The 21,030-nt window shown below is 39.2% G+C and overlaps 2 protein-coding genes across 2 annotated transcripts in view; both read right to left on the bottom strand.

Annotated features, from left to right (window-relative positions):
* CYP2C9 (cytochrome P450 family 2 subfamily C member 9) overlaps positions 1-16,544 on the bottom strand; it is an 86,926-nt gene extending 70,382 nt beyond the window's left edge. The window contains exons 1-2 of the mRNA XM_024346505.3: positions 16,376-16,544; positions 13,125-13,437 (exon numbers count right to left, since the gene is read on the bottom strand). The gene's annotated coding sequence lies outside the window, so the exon portion shown is untranslated. The remainder of the gene's footprint in view (positions 1-13,124; positions 13,438-16,375) is intronic.
* A 97-nt stretch (positions 16,545-16,641) lies between these two features.
* The window catches only part of CYP2C19 (cytochrome P450 family 2 subfamily C member 19), a 135,468-nt gene continuing 131,079 nt past the window's right edge, over positions 16,642-21,030 (bottom strand). Inside the window, exon 10 of the transcript XR_002938238.3 lies at positions 16,642-16,708. The gene's annotated coding sequence lies outside the window, so the exon portion shown is untranslated. The remainder of the gene's footprint in view (positions 16,709-21,030) is intronic.

The following is a 21,030-nucleotide window of genomic DNA, read 5'->3' as shown; positions in this document are numbered from 1 at the left end:
GAAAAACAAATCTTATAATTCATAGGGAATGAAAAAAAACCCAGAATAGAAAAAGCTATCCAAAGCCAAAAGAACAAAACTGAAGGAATCATATTACCTGACTTCAAATTATAGTACAGAGCTATAGTAATCAGAACAGCATGGTACTGGCATTAAAACAGATACATAGCCAATGGAACAGAATAGAGAACCCAGAAATAAATTCACTCACCTAAAATGAACTCATTTTTCACAAAATTGCCAAGAACATACACTGGCGAAAGGATATTTTCTTCAATAACTGGTGCGGAGAAAACTGGACTTCTATATGCAGAAAAATGAAGCTGGACCCGTATCGCTCATCATATACAAAAATCAAATTAAAATAAATTGAAGACTTAAATCTAAGATCTCAAACTATGAAACTACTAAAAGAAAGTATCAAGGAAACTCTCCAGGACATTGATCTTGGCAAAAATTTCTTGAGTAATACCTCAAAAGCACAGACTACCAAAGCAAAAATGGACAAATGGGATCATATTAAGTTTGAAAAGATTCTGCAAAGCAAAAATTCAATGAAGTGAAGCAACAACCCACAGAATTGGAGAAAATATTTACACACTATCCGTCTAACAAAAGATTAATAACCAGAAAATGTAAGGATCTCAAACAACTCAATAGGGAAAAAAATCTAATAATTCTATTTTTTAAATGGGCCAAAGATTTGAATAGAAATTTCTCAAAAGAAGACACACAAATGGCAAACAGATATATAAAAATACTCAACATCATTAAAACTCAACCCACTTAAAATGGCTTTTATCCAAAAGATAGGCAATAATTGATGCTGGCAAGGATGTGGATAAAAGAGAACACTTGTACATTGTTGGTGGGCATGTAAATTAGTACAATCTCTATAGAAAACATTTTAGCAACCTAGTATGGAGGTTCCTCAAAAACTAAAAATAGAACTACCATATTATGCAGCAATCCCACTGCTAGATATATACTCAAAAGAAAGAAAATCAGTATATTGAAGACATACCTGCATTCCCATGTTTATTGCAGCACTATTTATAATAGCCAAGATTTGGAGTGTGTTCAACAGATAAATGGATAAAAAGAATGTGGTACATTTATACAATAGAATATTATTCGGTCATAACGAAAGAATGACATCCTGTTATTTGCAACAACATGGATGTAACTGGAAGATATTGTGTTAAATGAAATAAGCCAGGCACAGAAATACAAATATATGTTCACTCATATGTGGGAGCTAAAAGTTAAAACAATTGAATTCATGGAGATAGTAGAATGATGGTTTCCAGAGGCTGAGAAGGTTAGCAGAAATTGGGGGATATAGTGGGGATGGTTAGTGAGTGTAAAAATATAGTTATATATAATGAATAAGACCCAGTATTTGAAAGCACAGTAGGGTGACTACAATCAATGATGATTTATTGTATATTTGAAAATAACTAAAAGATTGGAATTAGAATGTGCCTACCACCAGTAGGCACATAACATGACCCCAATTACTCTGATGTGATTACTACACATTGTATGCCTGTATCAAAACATCAAATGTACCACATAAATATAAGTACCTATAATGTAATTTTCATACCCATCATACTCCCTTTATTCTCTCAATTACTTTTGCCTACTCTCATTTTAGGGATGAGGAAGCTGGACCTCAGAAATTCAGTGTATTGACCAAGGACATGGTGTCTACAGGTGCTATGGAACCCATAACCTCTGAGTCTTGCATCCTTTCTCCCAAATAAAACATTCAATTCAACTGGGTTTGCTAACATTGACTGATTGTGTGCTGTGTTTCAATATTTCACGATTCAGCCTAATGAGTGACTTGCAAAATAAATATTAATTTAGTTAATAATTACAGTGCCAATCAACTAAAATGGGGGTCAGAGAGTGTAGTTTTATACACCTTTAGTACTTGAGTGAGTCTAGATCTTGGTTAATTCTACACCCAGGGTGAAGAGTTACTGCCTAACTCCCATACCTACAAATTCTAGAAGAACTACACCATCTTATTTTTGATAAAATAAGGTCAATTGCTCTCTTTACAGCAATCATTTTATTCCTTGAGAGGTGAGTGTCCCTGATTTGCCTTCCTACCTTTTGATGAAATGAGTCTCCTGCATAGACCTTTCTATTGATAGAATGAAAGAATCATAGATAAGTTAAAGATAGAAGGGACCTCTAATTTTGATTTTTTTTTTTTTTTAGGAATGAGCATTTGCTGACCCAATGAGATAAAGTGCCACCAATGCAAAAGTGTGTTAAAATTTCAGCTTTTCAACTCCCAGTTTAATGACATCCCACATCCCATCCTGTAAAACACACATCTCAATCAAAATGATCAGAAGAGTATCAGCATTAAGCCCTCCACAGCATGGCTAGAATTGTGGATTACAGCGGAGATTTTTTAATTAGTAGAATTTATTTTTTAGGATTGTTTTGGATTCCCAGCAAAACTAAGTGGAAAGTACACAGTTCCCACATACTCCCTCCTCTCACCCACAGATAACCTCCCCAACAATTAGTTACTCTCAGCAATGAGGTTTCATAGCTACAATCAATAGACCGATATTGACACATCACCATCAACAAAGTCCAGCTTATATAGGGTTCACTCTTTGTGTTGTATATTCGATGGGCTTTGACTAATGTATGATATGTATCCAGCATGTTAGTATCATATAGAATAGTTTCAATCCCCTAAAAGTCCTCTGTGCTCTGCCTATTCATTCCTCTCTTTCCCCAAGCCCTTGGCAAAAATTATAATATTTTAGTGTCATCATTGTTTTGCCTTTTCCAGTATGTCATATAGTTGGAATCACACAGTATATAGCTTTTTCAGGTTAGTTTATTTTAGTTACTGGTATGCATGTTTCTCCTATGTCTTTTCATGGCTTGACAGCTCATTTCTTTTTAACAATAAGCAATATTCCATTGCATGGATTTAACACCATGTTTATTCACCTATTGAAAAACATATTGGTTGCTTCCAGTATTTGGCAATGACAAAAAGTTGTTAAAATCACCCATGTGCGGGTTTTTGTGTAGAAATAAGTTTTCAACTCATTTAGATAAATACTGAGGTCTCTTGGTGCTGAGATGAAGCTGTCCCTATTCGATGTGGGCTGGTCCCACATTGGAAAGAAGTGATCGGTGACTAGGAGTCAGTGCCAAAACTCTTTTAGCCACATCTGGGCAACAAGGAAGTTTCAGAAAAGTGGTCCCCAGGCTGTCTGCCTGGAGTTTACTGTTAAGTTTAATTTTGTCTGTTCTGTAGATAATGGCTATAATCTCAAAGTGCTGGGCCAGCATTCTTCTGTTAGGAATTGCACTTCTGCAGAAATTTAACAAGTTACAGGTAAAAACACAAAAAGGAAAATACAAAGTAATTAATAGTAGCATGATAATCTCAGTTTGTAAAATAGTTTTAAGCCATGGACCTAGGTTTAAAGGCAACCAATTGAAAAATCAAATGACCATAGGGAATTAAGTGAGACGTGTAACCATGTGGCCCATTTTCTTATTTTGAATATATGGGTCTCAGCTTTCCCAGAGGAATTTATTCAGGTAAAGCATGTAATACCTACAGCACAGACCTGGGTCTAGTGAAGAAACTGATGGATTTGTACAACTTCTAACCCAAATCGAGCAGAATGAAAATTAAGTAAATATTCATCATGATAGCCCACCACAGGAAAAAAAAATAATTATGTGAGATCAAATAACTGATAAAGATGATATTTTTATGACTATTATTTGAAACCTTGTTGATTCTTTAATGTTTTGCTTTTCAGATTTAAGGAAACTTTTCAGCTATTTATAGTTTATAGCAATTTGGTAAAGTACACTTTTGTGAATAAAGGTAGAAATTTCTACCTTTTACCCCTACTTGATCCCTCCAAAATTGGGAAACTATTCATGAGTATTTCTATGGTAATATGGTTATTTGCACGAATTCAATAAAAATCTGCTCCCATTATAACAGGATACAATCGGAAACAGTTATACTACCATCAGCATAGCACGTTCCTAACCTCAAAGGGTAGGAGAACAAAGCTGGGAGCCAGATACTAGTCCCTGAGAGTTAGAGCCTGTAACCCAGGAGTGCTGAGCTGAGCCTTGGCACCCTAAAATCTCCCAGAAATGAAGCCTCCCAGATAGGCTACTCGGGGGTCAGGGACCCACTTGAGGAGGCAGTCTGTCCATTCTCAGATCTCAAACTCCGTGCTGGGAGAACCACTACTCTCTTCAAAGCTGTCAGATAGAGACATTTAAGTCTGCAGAGTTTTCTGCTGCCTTTTGTTCAGCTATGCCCTGCCCCCAGAGGTGGAGTCTACAGAGGCAGGCAGGCCTCCTTGAGCTGTGGTGGGCTCCACCCAGTTTGAGCTTCCTGGCTGCTTTGTTTACCTACTCAAGACTCAGCAATGCTGGGTGCCTCTCCCCCAGCCTCGATGCCACCTTGCAGTTCAATCTCAGACTGCTGTGCTAGCAATGAGTGAGGCTCCATAGACATGGGACCCTCTGAGCCAGGCATGGAATATAATCTCCAGGTGTGCCGTTTGCTAAGACCATTGGAAAAGCGCAGTATTAGGGTGGGAGTGACCCAATTTTCCAGGTGCTGTCCATCACACCTTTGTTTGTCTAGTTCAGCTAGTCAACTGAACCTACCTTGTACAACAATCAAACCCCCAAGGACATCAAAGAAGATAAAAGCAAAAAAAAAAAGTCATACAAAAGACAGTAACTTCAAATATTGAAGGAACATCAGCCCACACAGATGAGAAAGAACCAGAGCAAGAACTCTGGCAACTCCAAAAGCCAGAGTGTCTTCTACCTCCAAACAACCACTCTAGTTCCCCAGCAATGGTTCTTTTTTTTTCAAGGTATAGTGATGTTTTATTTTACTTTCACTTATTTCTTCTCTGGTGCTCTTCATTTTTTTAAATAATAATAATTATTATTATTATACTTTAAGTTCTAGGGTACTTGTGCACAATGTGCAGGTTTGTTACATATGTACACACGTCCCATGTTGGTGTGCTGTAACCATTAACTCGTCATTTACATTAGGTATGTCTCCTAATGCTATCCCTCCCCACTCCCCCCACCCCATGACAGGCCCCACTGTGTGATGTTCCCCAACATGTGTCCAAGTGTTCTCATTGTACAATTCCCACCTATGAGTGAGAACATGTGGTGTTTGGTTTTCTGTCCTGGCAATAGTTTGCTGAGAATGATGGTTTCTAGCTTCATCCATGTCTCTACAAAGGACATGAACTCATCCTTTTTTATGGCTTCATAGTATTCCATGGTGTATATCTGCCATATTTTCTTAATCCAGTATATCATTGATGGACATTTGAGTTGGTTCCCAGTCTTTGCTATTGTGAATAGTGCTGCTATAAACATACGTGTGCATGTGTCTTTATAGCAGCATGATTCATAATCCTTTGGGTATATGCCCAGTAATGGGATGGCTGGGTCAAATGGTATTTCTAGTTCCAGATCCTTGAGGAATGGCCACACTGTCTTCCACAATGGTTGAACTAGTTTACAGTCCCACCAACAGTATAAACGCATTCCAATTTCTCCACATCCTCTCCAGCACCTGTTGTTTCCTGACTTTTTAATGATCGCCATTCTAACTGGTGTGAGATGGTATCTCATTGTGGTTTTGATTTGCATTTCTCTGATGACCAGTGATGATGAGCATTTTTTCATGTGTCTTTTGGCTGCATAAAAGTCTTCTTTTGAGAAGTATCTGTTCTTATCCTTTGCCCAATTTTTGATGGGGTTGTTTGATTTTTTCTTGTAAATTTGTTTAAGTTCTTTGTAGATTCTGGATATTAGCCCTTTGTCAGATGGGTAGATTGTAAAAATTTTCTCCCATTCTGTAGGTTGCCTGTTCACTCTGATGGTAGTTTCTTTTGCTGTACAGAAGCTCTTTAGTTTAAATAGATCCCATTTGTCGATTTTGGCTTCTGTTGCCATTGCTTTTGGTGTTTTAGTCATGAAGTCCTTGCCCATGCCTCTGTCCTGAATGGTATTGCCTAGGTTTTCTTCTAGGGTTTTTATGACTTTAGGTCTAACATTTAAGTCTTTAATCCATCTTGAATTAATGTCTGTATAAGGTGTAAAGAAGGAATCCAGTTTCAGCTTTCTACATATGGCTTACCAGTTTTTCCAGCACCATTTATTAAATAGGGAATCCTTTCCCCATTTCTTGTTTTTGTCAGATTTGTCAAAGATCAGATGGTTGTAGATGTGTGGTATTATTTCTGAGGGCTCTATTCTGTTCCATTGGTCTATATCTCTGTTTTGGTACCAGGACCATGTTGTTTTGGTTACTGTAGACATTTTTTTTTATTGTACTTTAAGTTTTAGGGTACATGGGCACAATGTGCAGGTTAGTTACATATGTATACCTGTGCCATGTTGGTGTGCTGCACCCATTAACTCGTCATTTAGCATTAGGTATATCTCCAAATGCTATCACTCCCCCCTCCCTCCACGGCACAGCAGGCCCTGGTGTGTGATGTTCCCCTTCCTGTGTCCATGTGTTCTCATTGTTCAATTCCCACCTGTGAGTGAGACCATGCAGTGTTTGGTTTTTTGTCCTTGCAATAGTTTGCTGAGAATGACAGTTTCCAGCTTCAACCATGTCCCTACAAAGGACATGAACTCATCATTTCTTATGGCTGCATAGTATTCCATTGTGTATATCTGCCACATTTTCTTAATCCAGTCCATCATTGTTGGACATTTGGCTTGGTTCCAAGTCGTTGCTATTGTGAATAGTGCCACAATAAACATACGTGTGCATGTGTCTTTACAGCAGCATGATTTATAATCCTTTGGGTATATACCCAGTAAGGAGATGGTTGGGATAAATTGTATTTCTAGTTCTAGATCATTAAGGAATTGCCACACCAACTTGCACAATGGTTGAACTAGTTTACAGTCCCACCAACAGTGTAAACGTGTTCCTATTTCTCCACATCCTCTCCAGCACCTGTTGTTTCCTGACTTTTTAATGATCACCATTCTAACTGGTGTGAGATGGTATCTCATTGTGGTTTTGATTTGCATTTCTCTGATGGCCAGTGATGATGAGCATTTTTTCATGTGTCTTTTGGCTGTATAAATGTCTTCTTTTGAGAAGTGTCTGTTCATATCCTTTGCCCACTTTTTGATGGGGTTGTTTGTTTTTTTCCTGTAAATTTGTTTGAGTTCATTGTAGATTCTGGATATTAGTACTTTGTCAGATGAGTAGGTTGCAAAAATTTTCTCCCATTCTGTAAGTTGCCTGTTCACTCTGATGGTAGTTTCTTTTGCTGTGCAGAAGCTGTTTAGTTTAATTAGATCCCATTTGTCAATTTTGGCTTTTGTTGCCATTGTTTTTGGTGTTTTAGACATGAAGTCCTTGCCCATGCCTATGTCCTGAATGGTATTGCCCAGGTTTTCTTCTAGGGTTTTTATGGTTTTAGGTCTAACATGTAAGTCTTTAATCCATCTTGAATTAATTTTTGTATAAGGTGTAAGGAAGGGATCCAGTTTCAGCTTTCTACATATGGCTAGAGAGTTTTCCTAGCACCATTTATTAAATAGGGAATCCTTTCCCCATTGCTTGTTTTTGTCAGGTTTGTCAAATATCAGATGATTGTAGCTATGCAGCATCATTTCTGAGGGCTCTGTTCTGTTCCATTGGTCTATATCTCTGTTTTGGTACCAGTACCATGCTGTTTTGGTTACTGTAGCCTTGTAGTATAGTTTGAAGTCAGGTAGCATGATGCCTCCAGCTTTGTTCTTTTGGCTTAGGATTGACTTGGAAATGCGGGGTCTTTTTTGGTTCCATATGAACTTTAAAGTAGTTTTTTCCAATTCTGTGAATAAACTCATTGGTAGCTTGATGGGGATGGCATTGAATCTATAAATTGCCTTGGGCAGTATGGCCATTTTCACAATATTGATTCTTCCTAACCATAAGCATGGAATGTTCCTCCATTTGTTTGTATCCTCTTTTATTTCATTGAGCAGTGGTTTGTAGTTCTCCCTGAAGAGGTCCTTCACATCCTTGTAAGTTGGATTCCTAGGTATTTTATTCTCTTTGAAGCAATTGTGAATGAGAGTTCACTCATGATTTGGCTCTCTGTTTGTCTGTTATTGGTGTATAAGAATGCTTGTGATTTTTGCACATTGATTTTGTATCCTGAGACATTGCTGAAGTTGCCTATCAGGTTAAGGAGATTTGGGGTTGAGATGATGGGGTTCCCTAGATATACAATCATGTCATCTGCAAACAGGGACAATTTGACTTCCTCTTTTCCTAATTGAATGCCCTTTATTTCTTTCTCCTGCCTTATTGCTCTGGCCAGAACTTCCAAAACTATGTTGAATAGGAATGGTGAGAGAGGGCATCCCTGTCTTGTGCCAGTTTTCAAAGGGAATGTTTCCAGTTTTTGCCCATTCAGTATGATATTGGCTGTGGGTTTGTCATAGATAGCTCTTATTATTTTGAGATACATCCCACCAATACCTAATTTATTGAGACTTTTTAGCATGAAGGGCTGTTGAATTTTGTCAAAGGCCTTTTCTGCATCTATTGAGATAATCATGTGGTTTTTGTCTTTGGTTCTGTTTATATGCTGGATTATGTTTACTGATTTGTGTATGTTGAACCAGCCTTGCATCCCAGGGATGAAGCCCACTTGATCATGCTGGATAAGCTTTTTGATATGCTGCTGGATTTCGTTTGCCAGTATTTTTTTCAGGATTTTTGCATCGATATTCATCACGGATATTGATCTAAAATTCTCTTTTTTTGTTGTGTCTCTGCCAGGCTTTGGTATCAGGATGATGCCAGCCTCATCAAATGAGTTAGGGAGGAGATGAGCTGTTAGTCTGATGGTCTTCCCTTTGTGGGTAACCCGACCTTTCTCTCTGGCTACCCTTAACATTTTTTCCTTCATTTCAACTTTGGTGAATCTGACAAATACGTGTCTTAGAGATGCTCTTCTCAAGGAGTATCTTTGTGGCATTCTCTATATTTCCTGAATTTGAATGTTGGCCTGCCTTGCTAGATTGGAGAAGTTCTCCTGGATAATATCCTGCAGAGTGTTTTCCAACTTGGTTCCATTCTCCCTGTCACTTTCAGGTATACCAATCAGACACAGATTTGGTCTTTTCACATAGTCCCGTATTTCTTGGAGGCTTTGTTCATTTATTTTTATTTTTTCTCTAAACATCTCTTCTCACCTCATGTCATTCATTTGATCTTCAATCACTGATACCCTCTCTTCCAGTTGATAGAATTGGCTACTGAAGCTTGTGCATTTGTCACGTAGTTCTTGTGCCATGGTTTTCAGTTCCATCAGGTCCTTTAAGGACTTCTCTGCATTGGCTATTCTAGTTAGCCATTCATCTAATCTTTTTTCAAGGTTTTTAACTTCTTTGCCATGGGTTTGAACTTCCTCCTTTAGTTCAGAGAAGTTTGATCATCTGAAGCCTTCTTCTCTCAACTCAACAAAGTCATTCTCTGTCCAGGTTTGTTCCATTGCTGGTGAGAAGCTGTGTTCCTTTGGAGGAGGAGAGGTGCTCTGATTTTTAGAATTTTCAGTTTTTCTGTTCTGTTTTTTCGCCATCTTTGTGTTTTTATCTACATTTGGTCTTTGATGATGGTGATGTACAGATGGGGTTTTGGTGTGGATCTCCTTTCTGTTTGTTAGTTTTCCTTTTAACAGTCAGGACTGTCAGCTGCAGGTCTGTTGGAGTTTGCTTGAGGTCCACTCGAGACCCTGTTTTCCTGGGTATCAGCAGCAGAGGCTGCAGAACAGTCGATATTGCTGAACAGCAAATGTTGCTGTCGGATCATTCCTCTGGAGGTTTTGTCTCAGAGGGGTACCCAGCTGTATGAGATGTCAGTCTGCCCCTGCTGGGGAGTACCTCCCAGTTATGCTACTCAGGGTTCAGGGAACCACTTGAGGAGGCAGTCTGTCCGTTCTCAGATCTCAAACTCCATGCTGGGAGAAACACTACTCTCTTCAAAGCTGTGAGCCAGGGACATTTAAGTCTGCAGAGGTTTCTGGTGCCTTTTGTTTGGCTATGCCCTGCCCCCAGAGGTGGAGTCTACAGAGACAGGCAGGCCTCCTTGAGCTGTGGTGGGCTCCACCAGTTCGAGCTTCCTGACTGCTTTGTTTACCTACTGAACACTCAGCAATGGCGGGTGCCCCTCCCCCAGCCTTGCTGCTGCCTTGCAGTTCAATCTCAGACTGCTGTGCTAGCAATGAGTGAGGCTCCATAGGCATGGGACTCTCTGAGCCATGCACAGTATATAATCTCCTGGTGTGCCATTTGCTAAGACTGTTGGAATAGTGCAGTATCAGGGTGGGAGTGACCCAATTTTCCAGGTGCCATCTGTCACACCTTTGTTTGGCTAGGAAAGGGAATTCCCCGTCCCCTTGTACTTGCCGGGTGAGGTGATGCCTTGACCTGCTTCAGCTCACACTCAGTGCACTGCACCCGCTGTCCTGCACCCACTGCCTGACAAGCCCCAGTGAGATGAACCTGGTACCTCAGTTGGAAATGCAGAAATCACTCATCTTCTGTGTCACTCATGCTGGGAGCTATAGACTGGAGCTGTTCCTATTCAGCCATCTTGGATGATTTGCTTTTTTAAGAAGTTTAATGATCATGGCTAATATAAGCAAAATACATAGCATATATAGTGGCTGACTTTTCAAATAAAATCTCTAATCACAAAACACTTCCATTACCATTTTCCTTCAGGCAAAAAAATTATAGCAAATGACTGTGAAGCAAAGCAAATTATACCTTACAACTTCAAATGTTTGTCTTCTGGCAAAATGCATTATTTTATTCCACTATTTCTGACAATAACACATAAAAGAAAAAAATACTCCACAGGAAATATTTGCTTTACAATAACATATTTTAATTATTGGCCTCTATTAATACAGAAGGCATGTTGAGGAATGTTCCTTTAATATAACATATAAACTTTAATAACTGGCCTCTGGTAATACAGAAGGTTATAAAAGACATTAAAGGTTATATGTGACAAGCCCACAGCTAACAACATATTTAATGTGGAAAAGCTAAAAGCTTTTCCTGTAAGATCAGAAGTAAGACAAGAATGCTCTCTCTCACCATTTCTGTTCAACAGAGTACTGGAAGCCCTAGTCAGATCAATTAGATGAAAGAAAGAAAATATTCATATAGCAATATTCATATTCAAAAGGATGCATTCATATAGGAAAGGATGAAATGAAATTGTCTGTTTCCTGATGGCATAATCTTATATCTAGAAAATCCTAAAGACTTCAGTACAAAAGTGTGAGAACTGATAAACAAATTCAGTAAATTTTCAGGATACAAAATAAACAGGCAAAAATCAGTGGCATTTCCATACATTAACAACAAACTGCCTGAAAAAGAAATTAATAGAACAATCAATTTACAGTAGCATCAAAAAATAAAATACTTAGGAATAAATTTAACCAAGGAAGAGAAACTTCTATATACTGAAAACTACAAATCACTGATGAAAGAAATTGAAGATGACACAAATAAATGCAAAAATACCCATGTTCAAGGATTGGAAAAACTAATGGTGGCAAAATGTCCATACTAACCAAAGCAATATATAGATTCAATGCCATCTCTATCAAAAGTTTTATCTCTTTCTTCACATAAATAGAAAAAAAAAATCTTAAAATTTGTATGGAACCACAAAATACCTCAAATAGCCAAAGCAATCTTAATCAAAAAGAATAAAGCTGGAGGCATCACACTATTGAATTGCAAAATATGTTACAAAGCTATAGTAAACAAAACAGCATAGCATTGGCATAAAAACAGACACATTAATTAAAGGAAAAGGATAGAAAGTCCTGAAATAAGCCCACACATCTATAGTCAATTGATGTTTGACAAAGGTGCCAAGAACATACAACGGGGAAAGCACTCTTCAGCAAAGGGTGTTGGGAAAACTGGATATTCATAGGCAAAAGAATAAAAGTGAACCTTAATCTCACCTTATACAAGAATTAACTCAAAATGAATGAAAGTCTTAAGCATAAGACCTGAGAAAAACTCCATGTCATTGGTCTAGGCAAAGATTTCTTGGATATGATCCTAAAAGCACAGGCAATGAAAGCAAAACCAGACAAATGAGATTCTGACAACCTAAAAAGCTTCTGCACAGCAAAGGAAACAAGTCATAGAGTCAAGAGACAATCCATGGATTGGGAGAAAATATTTGCAAATCAGACATAAGGGGCTAATACACAAAATATATAGAAACTCAATTTAATCAATAACAAGAAAATAAATAATTCTACTTAAAACGAGCAATGGGGTCAAGTGCAATGGCTCAAGTCTGTAATCCCAGCACTTTGGGAGACCAAGGTGGGTGGATTGCTTGAGTCCAAGAGTTGAAGACCAACCTGGGAAACATAATGAGACCACATCTCTACAAAATATTAAAAAATTATACAGGCATGGTGGCATGCACCTGTAGTCCCAACTACTTGAGGGACTAAAGTGGGAGGATGGCTTGAGCCCAGGAGCTCAAGGTACAGTGAGCCATGATCCCATCACTACACTCCAGCCTAGGCAACAGAGAAAAACCCTGTCTCTAAAAATAAATAAATAAATAAGTTAGTAAAATGGGCAAAGGATTTGAGTAGACATTTTTCAAAAGAAGACATACAAACAGCCAATAAATATATTTTTTAGTACTCAACAAATTTAATCATCAGAGAAATGCAAATTAAAACCACAATGAGATATCACATCACAACTCTTAGATTGGCTATTATTATGTATATTTCAAAACAGCTATAAAAGAGAGGATTTTAAATGTTCTTACTAAAAAGAAATGACAAATATTTGAGATGATGGATATGCTAATTATCCTGATATGATCAATTCACAATGCATACATGTATCAAAATGTAATATTGTACCCCATTAATATATACAATTATCATTTATCACTTAAAAATAAAATAAAACTTTAAGAATCGTGAGGTTAAATACACCTTATACGTTACTAGAGGAGCATAAAGCATACTTACATTGGTTAAGGATTTGCTCATGTCCTTAACATCTAACTGCAGGATATTTCCAATAATCAGGAGAGGAGTAGGGCCAAACAGGAGCCTCCCTCTTCCAGAGCTCTGACTCCAGAGTGAAAGGAGAAACAAACAGGAGAGACAGAGCACCAGAGCCACAGCTGGATCCATTGAAGGCTTCTCTTCTTAGTAAGACAACTGTAGGCTTTCACTTTAAGGCTTTTATGACACTCCCTGCCAATCCACCTGTGATTCTGACTCTGTGACCCGTCAGAAAGAAGCATTTTAATCTCTCTTCTGAATGAATATTGGCTAACTGAAAAAGATAAAAATAAGGTGTTTTTTTTTCTTGTTCTCCTTTCCAAAGCCCCACCCTGGTTTAACTAGTCTGAAGCAGGGCCCAAGTGTTTGTTTGTTTGCTTGTTTGTTTGTTTGCTTGTTTGTTTGTTTTTAGATGGAGTTCGCTCTCGTTGTCCAGGCTGGAGTGCAATGGCAAGATCTCAGCTCACTGCAACCTCTGCCTCCTGGGTTCAAGAGATTCACCTGCCTTAGCTTCCAGCATAGCTGGGATTACAGGCATGCGCCACCACGTCCGGCTAACTTTTTATTTTTAGTAGAGATGGGGTTTCACCATGTTGGTCAGGCTGGTCTCAAACTCCTGACCTCAGGTGATCCACCTGCCTCGGCCTTCCAAAGTGGTGGGATTACAGGCATGAGCCAGCGCGCCCCGCCAGGCCCAGGTTTTTTTAAACACTCCAGGTGGTTCCACTGTGCAGCCAAAATTGAGAACCAATGAAGTAAACTTCTTCATCAAAAAATTACTCAAAAGTTTGGATTCTTAGATTGATGACCAGTTGGAAATATAACTTTGAGGGCAATCTATGTATTATATCCCTTGTATGTACAATAATGTTTATCCTATTGAGGGGAGTTAGCCAGCTTGCTTTAGGCAGGCAGTAAGGGAAGGGTCCCCATAGAACCTCCAACCCTTCCAGGTCATTGCCCAATCCACAAAAACCCCAAGTACTTACACTAGATGTTTTGTGCAGATAAGGGAACTTGCACAGGGAGCTTGCCTAAATATGCCCACAGTGAAAAATTCCTACCTTTAACACATGCGCAGGAAGGGAAATAAATCAATATGGAGTGGCTTAGACTAAGAGCCCACACGCGCAATGGAAGGAAGGGTGGAAACACCAGGAATTCGCGCCTTATGCAAATAAGTATCCCAGCCTCATCAGCTTTTCTACAAAAGTATTGGTATTCAACTGTGAAGTGGCAATCTGCAACCTGCTTTCAGGGCCTCTCTCTTTGCTGAGAGTTTCCTTTCACTTAATAAATTCTACTCCACTCACTCTCCGGTGTCTGTGTGCCTAATTCTTCCTGCATGAGACAACTCGGACCTAGCTGAGCTAAGGATCTGCAAGACTGCAACACTATAATGCTTTCTCAAACACTAGATCATTTTCCTTGAACATGAGATCCTTTTGAAATATTTTAGTGTAGTACTAACATTACAGCTCCCTAAACATAAAACAGCTAACAAACTCATTCATCTTAAATGGCTAAACAGATTATCAATTAACTAGCTAAGTAAACATACACACCTTTTTCCACTAAACCCCCTGAAAAACACTGGATGGCTGAGAATACTATTTCATATTTTTCAAATGGGGAAAGGGAGACTCTAGGAGAACAGATGACCTGTTCAGTGTCCCACAGCTCATAAATGGCAGGCTGGGATTTGAACTGAGATCTTCTGATGCCCACTGTGGTGCTTTATCATTTACACCAGAACTGCCTTGAGAACAGTTTTAGTAAAATTAAATAAATCCTACAACGATTCATCACTCTGAATGTACACCACACTGTTCACAAAATAACAGGGCTGTACATTCTCAAGAGAAGTAAAAACTAGGGTTTCTCCCCTCTCCGTCACTGCAGAGGTGAAACCTACTCAGTATAACTGAGGAAAGAGCCAATCTCAGAGAATTTAGTGGGTAAGATCTCAGAAACTACGGCTTCTCAACCTCCCAGTTGCCTCCAGACACAACTGTTTCTGTTGCTTTTTTGGTCGTCTGTGTCAGAAATAATGGAATGAAATATTGCACAGCAAGGAAGGGGAATTATAGGCAGAACAACAGGCATGGGCTTCAGTGGTGAATGGGAGGTAGGGAAATCATTAAACAGACCCATGGCACAGAACAAACACAGTTGTGCAGACCCGAACAGGAGATGACATTTAGTGCTCATGAGGCTCTATATATCACTAAAATGATACATACATTTCTAGATCACTAATGGCAATGCTTGTACAAAGGCATATTCTGTAAACATATCATTGTGGTATTCTAAATGACTAGCACAGTTTTTTGGTTACTTTATTTCTATTGTATATATTTAAGGTAAACAACATTGGTAGACATACATAGAGTGGAATTATTACTACAGTTAAACAAGTTTACATATTCATCAATTCTATAATTACCTTCTTTTTTCGTGGTATAAGCACCTAAAATCTACTCTTTTAGCAGGTTTTCAGGGTAGTGTATTAACTATATTACTCTTGCTGTTTATTAGATTTTTAGACTTATTCATCCTATCTAACAGCAAATTTGTGCCCCCTCTCACTTTTGGTAACCAGCATTCTACTCTCTGTTTCTATATATTTGACTTTTTAAAGATTCTTCATATAAATGAAATCATGCAGTCTTTTTTCATCTGCATCTGGCTTATATCACTTAGCATAATATCCTCCAGGTTCATTCCATGTTGATGCAAAAGGCAATATCTCCTTTTTAAGTTTAAAAATATTCCAATGAGTATATAAACATACACCACAATTTCTTCATCCATTTATTTGTCCATGAACACTTAGGTCATTTCCGTATCTTGGCTATTGGAAATAATACTGGATTAATGCAGTTATTTCTAATTGCAATGAGGAAAATTCAAGCTTTGTCAAGAACCCATATCAACAGTGTTTTATCAAACATGTTTACAGGGATTCTGACAATTTACAGAGAATTTTTATACCCATCATAACCCTTTTGATTCTCTCAATTACCCTTGCCTGTGGTAAAATTATTCCCACTTTAGAGATAAGGAAGCTGGGCCTTAGAGATTCAGTATTTTGTTCAAGGACACAGAGACTGAAGATGGTAGGGCCAAGGCTGGAACCCTGTGCCCTAACTCTTACATCATTCCCTCCAAGCAAGAAATTCAATCCACCCGAGACACCAACATTTACTTACCATGTACTATGAGGCAATATTTCATTACTCAGGATAATCAGTGACTTTCAAATACACATTAACCAACTCAGCAGTTGCAACACAGGTTGATTACAATTAGGGTGTGGTTTTGTAACCTTTAGAATTTGAGTCAGTGGAGGTTTTGGTGAATAATTTATCTGAGACAAAGAGAAACAGTTATTTTACTGCTTGGCTCACGTAGCTCTGAACTCTCAAAGAAGTGCACTACCTTGTTTTAGATAAAATGATCTCCATGCCTTTCTTTAAAACAATCATTTTATTTCTTGAAAAATGGGTCTCTGTTCCTCCTTTCTGTTGAGACTTCTGCCGGTCCTTTCAAAGAATGAAAGAAACAGATAATTAGAGACAGAAGGGGTCTTAGAGATCCACTAGCCTAATCCCTACTTTATTATTAGAAATGAGGAATTGGTGAATAAGTGAGGTGAACTGTCGCTAGTGCATTAGTACACAATCTTCCTTTTTAGAATCCAGGTTTTAATTCCCAGTTCAGTGATTCTCACATTGCAGAGATTTCTTATCATTGCCCAGATGGTCAGGAGGGCATCTGGCTGAAGCCCTCCACAGTCACGGAGTAATGCAAACCATAGCTTGGGTGGAATTGTGAATGCAAACTGCTTCTTTTTAAATAAACCTTTTCAATGGAGTGTAATATACAAACAGAATGTTAGAAACTTCCTAAATGTATATAGCTCAATGAATTATCATGAACTGAATATATCTGTGTAATCATCACACAGGTCAAGAAAAATAATTTTGCCAGGACCCCAGAAGCCCCTTTATGTCTCCTCCTACCTTCCTCTCCCACTAGATAATTCCAGTATTATGCCATAGATTAGTGTTGCCTGTTTGTGAACTTAACATTAATGGAATCATATTATGTATTTTTTAGTATCTAGTATTTTCTTTTTTTTTTTTTTTTTTTGAGACAGAGTCTCACTCTTGTTGCCCAGGCTGGAGTGCAATGGCACAATCTCAGCTCACTGCAATCTCCACCTCCCGGCTTCAAGCAATTCTGCTACCTCAGCCTCTTGAGTAGCTGGGATTACAGGCATGTGCCACCACTCCCGGCTAATTTTTTGTGTTTTTAGTAGAGATGGGGTTTCTCCATGTTGGTCAGGCTGGTCTCGAACTCCTAACCTCAGGTGATCCACCCTCCTCGGCCTCCCAAAGTGCTGGGATTACAGGCATGAGCCACTAAGCCTGGCCAAGAATCTAGTATTTTCACTTAATTTTGCTTGTGAGATTCATTCATGTTGTCACGAATAGCAGTACGTAAGTTAGGGTTAGAGTGTTTTATTTTATAACAATTCCAAAATTTATCTTTTCATTGTATTATTATGAAATTTTGAGATGATTCTAGTTTGTGGTTATTGTGAATCGTGCTGTTATTACTCTAATACATTGTTATCCCAATATAAGGATTTATGTTGATATAACTATGAGCATAATTGCTGGATGTGCATGTGCTCGGTTTTATGAATGACTGCCAAAGAATTATCCCAGGGTTTTAGTAAATTCACAACTGTACTGAGAGTGCCAGCTGCTTCTCTTTCTTGCCAACACTTAGCATATTGTCTTTTTTCATTTTAACCATTTTGATGTGTGTGTAATAATATCTTATTAGGTATATCTCCTAATGCTATCCCTCCCCCCTCCCCCCACCACACAACAGTCTCTGGTGTGTGATGCTTCCTTTCCTGTGTCCATGTGTTCTCATTGTTCAATTCCACCTATGAGTGAGAACATGCAGTGTTTGGTATTTTGTCCTTGCGATAGTTTGCTGAGAATGATGGTTTCCAGCTTCCTTCGTGTCCCTACAAAGGACATGAACTCATCATTTTTTATGGCTGCATACTATTCCATGGTGTATATCTGCCACATTTCCTTAATCCAGTCTATCATTGTTGGACATTTGGGTTGGTTCCAAGTCTTTGCTATTGCAAATAGTGCCACAATAAACATACGTCTGCATGTGCCTTTATAGCAGCATGATTTATAATCCTTTGGGTAGATACCAAGTAATGGGATGGCTGGGTCAAATGGTATTTCTAGTTCCAGATCCCAGAGGAATTGCCACACCAACTTCCACAATGGTTGAACTAGTTTACAGTCCCACCAACAGTGTAAAAGTGTTCCTACATCTCCACCTCCTCTCCAGCACCTGTTGTTTCCTGACTTTTTAATGATCGCCATTCTAACTGGTGTGAGATGGTATCTCATTGTGGTTTTGATTTGCATTTCTCTGATGGCCAGTGATGATGAGCATCTTTTCATGTGTTTTTTGGCTGCATAAATGTCTTCTTTTGAGAAGTGTCTGCTCATATCCTTCACCCACTTTTTCATGGGGTTGTTTGTTTTTTCGTTGTAAATTTGTTTGAGTTCATTGTAGAGTCTGGATATTAGCCCTTTGTCAGATGAATAGGCTGCAAAAATTTTCTCCCATTCTGTAGGTTGCTTGTTCACTCTGATGGTGGTTTCTTTTGCTGTGCAGAAGCTCTTTAGTTTAATTAGATCCCATTTGTCAATTTTGGCTTTTGTTGCCATTGCTTTTGCTTTTGGTGTTTTAGACATGAAGTCGTTGCCCATGCCTCTGTCCTGAATGGCATTGCCTATGTTTTCTTCTAGGGTTTTTATAGTTTTAGGTCTAACATATAAGTCTTTAATCCATCTTGAATTAATTTTTGTATAAGGTGTAAGGAAGGGATCCAGTTTCAGCTTTCTACATATGGCTAGCCAGTTTTCCCAGCGCCATTTATTAAATAGGGAATCCTTTCCCCATTGCTTGTTTTTGTCAGGTTTGTCAAAGATCAGATAATTGTAGATATGTGGCATTATTTCTGAGGGCTCTGTTCTGTTCCATTGGTCTATATCTCTGTTTTGGTACCAGTACCATGCTGTTTTGGTTACTGTAGCCTTCTAGTATAGTTTGAAGTCAGGTAGTGTGATGCCTCCAGCTTTGTTCTTTTGGCTTAGGATTGACTTGGCAATGTGGGCTCTTTTTTGGTTCCATATGAACTTCAAAGTAGTTTTTTTCCGATTCTGTGAAGAAAGTCATTAGTAGCTTGATGGGGATGGCATTGAATCTATAAATTACCTTGGGCAGTATGGCCATTTTCATGATATTGATTCTTCCTACCCATGAGCATGGAATGTTCTTCCATTTGTTTGTATCCTCTTTTATTTCCTTGAGCAGTGGTTTGTAGTTCTCCTTGAAGAGGTCCTTCACATCCCTTTTAAGTTGGATTCCTAGGTATTTTATTCTCTTTGAAGCAATTGTGAATGGGAGTTCACTCATGATTTGGCTATCTGTTTGTCTGTCATTGGTGCATAAGAATGCTTGTGATTTTTGTCCATTGATTTTGTATCCTGAGACTTTGCTGAAGTTGCCTATCAGCTTAAGGAAATGTTGGGTTAAGACGATGGGGTTTTCTAGATATACCATTATGTCATCTGCAAACAGGGACAATTTGACTTCCTCTTTTCCTAATTGAATGCCCTTTATTTCTTTCTCCTGCCTGATTGCCCTGGCCAGAACTTCCAACACTATGTTGAATAGGAGCGGTGAGAGAGGGCATCCCTGTCTTTTGGCAGTTTTCCAAGGGAATGCTTCCAGTTTTTGTCCATTCAGTATGATATTGGCTGTGGGTTTGTCATAGATAGCTCTTATTATTTTGAGATACATCCCACCAATACCTAGTTTATTGAGAGTATTTAGCATGGAGGTTGTTGAATTTTGTCAAAGGCCTTTTCTGCATCTATTGAAATAATCGGTGGCTGGAGGGCAGCCAAGATGGCTGAATAGGAACAGTTCCGGTCTACAGCTCCCAGCGTGAGTGATGCAGAAGATGGGTGATTTCTGCATTTCCATCTGAGGTACCGGGTTCATCTCACTAGGGATTGCCAGACAGTGGGCGCAGGACAGTGGGTGCAGCGCACTGTGTGCAAGCCAAAGCAGGGCGAGGCATTGCCTCACTCGGGAAGTGCAAGGGGTCAGGGAGTTCCCTTTCCTAGTCAAAGAAAGGGATGACAGCACCTGGAAAATCAGGTCACTTGCACCTTAATACTGTGCTTTTCCGACGGGTTAAACAATGGTGCACCAGGAGATTATATCCCACACATGGCTTGGAGGGTCCTATGCCCACGGAGTCTCACTGATTGCTAGCACAGCAGTCTGAGATCAAACTACAAGGCAGCAGCAAGGCTGGGGGAGGGGTGCCTGCCATTTCCCAGGTTTGCTTAGGTAAACAAAGCAGCTGGGAAGCTCAAATTGGGTGGAGCCCACCGCAGCTCAAGGGGGCCTGCCTGCCTCTGTAGGCTCCACCTCTGGGGCAGGGCACAGACAAACAAAAAGACAGCAGTAACCTCTCCAGACTTAAATGTCCCTGTCTGACAGCTTTGAAGAGAGCAGTGGTTCTCCCAGCATGCAGCTGGAGATCTGAGAATGGGCAGACTGCCTCCTCAAGTGGGTCCCTGACCCCTGAGCCACGAGCATCCTAATTGGGATGCACCCCCCATTAGGGGCAGACTGACACCTCACACGGCCGGGTACTCCTGTGAGACAAAACTTCCAGAGGAATGATCAGACAGCAGCATTCATGGTTCATGAAAATCCGCTGTTCTGCAGCCACCACTGC

This window comes from Pan troglodytes, chromosome 8, assembly GCF_028858775.2.
Source record: "Pan troglodytes isolate AG18354 chromosome 8, NHGRI_mPanTro3-v2.0_pri, whole genome shotgun sequence".
In the NCBI taxonomy this organism is placed as follows: Eukaryota; Metazoa; Chordata; class Mammalia; order Primates; family Hominidae; genus Pan; species Pan troglodytes.
Note: the sequence above shows the minus strand (reverse complement) of the source record. Positions and strands in the feature narration are given on the sequence as shown.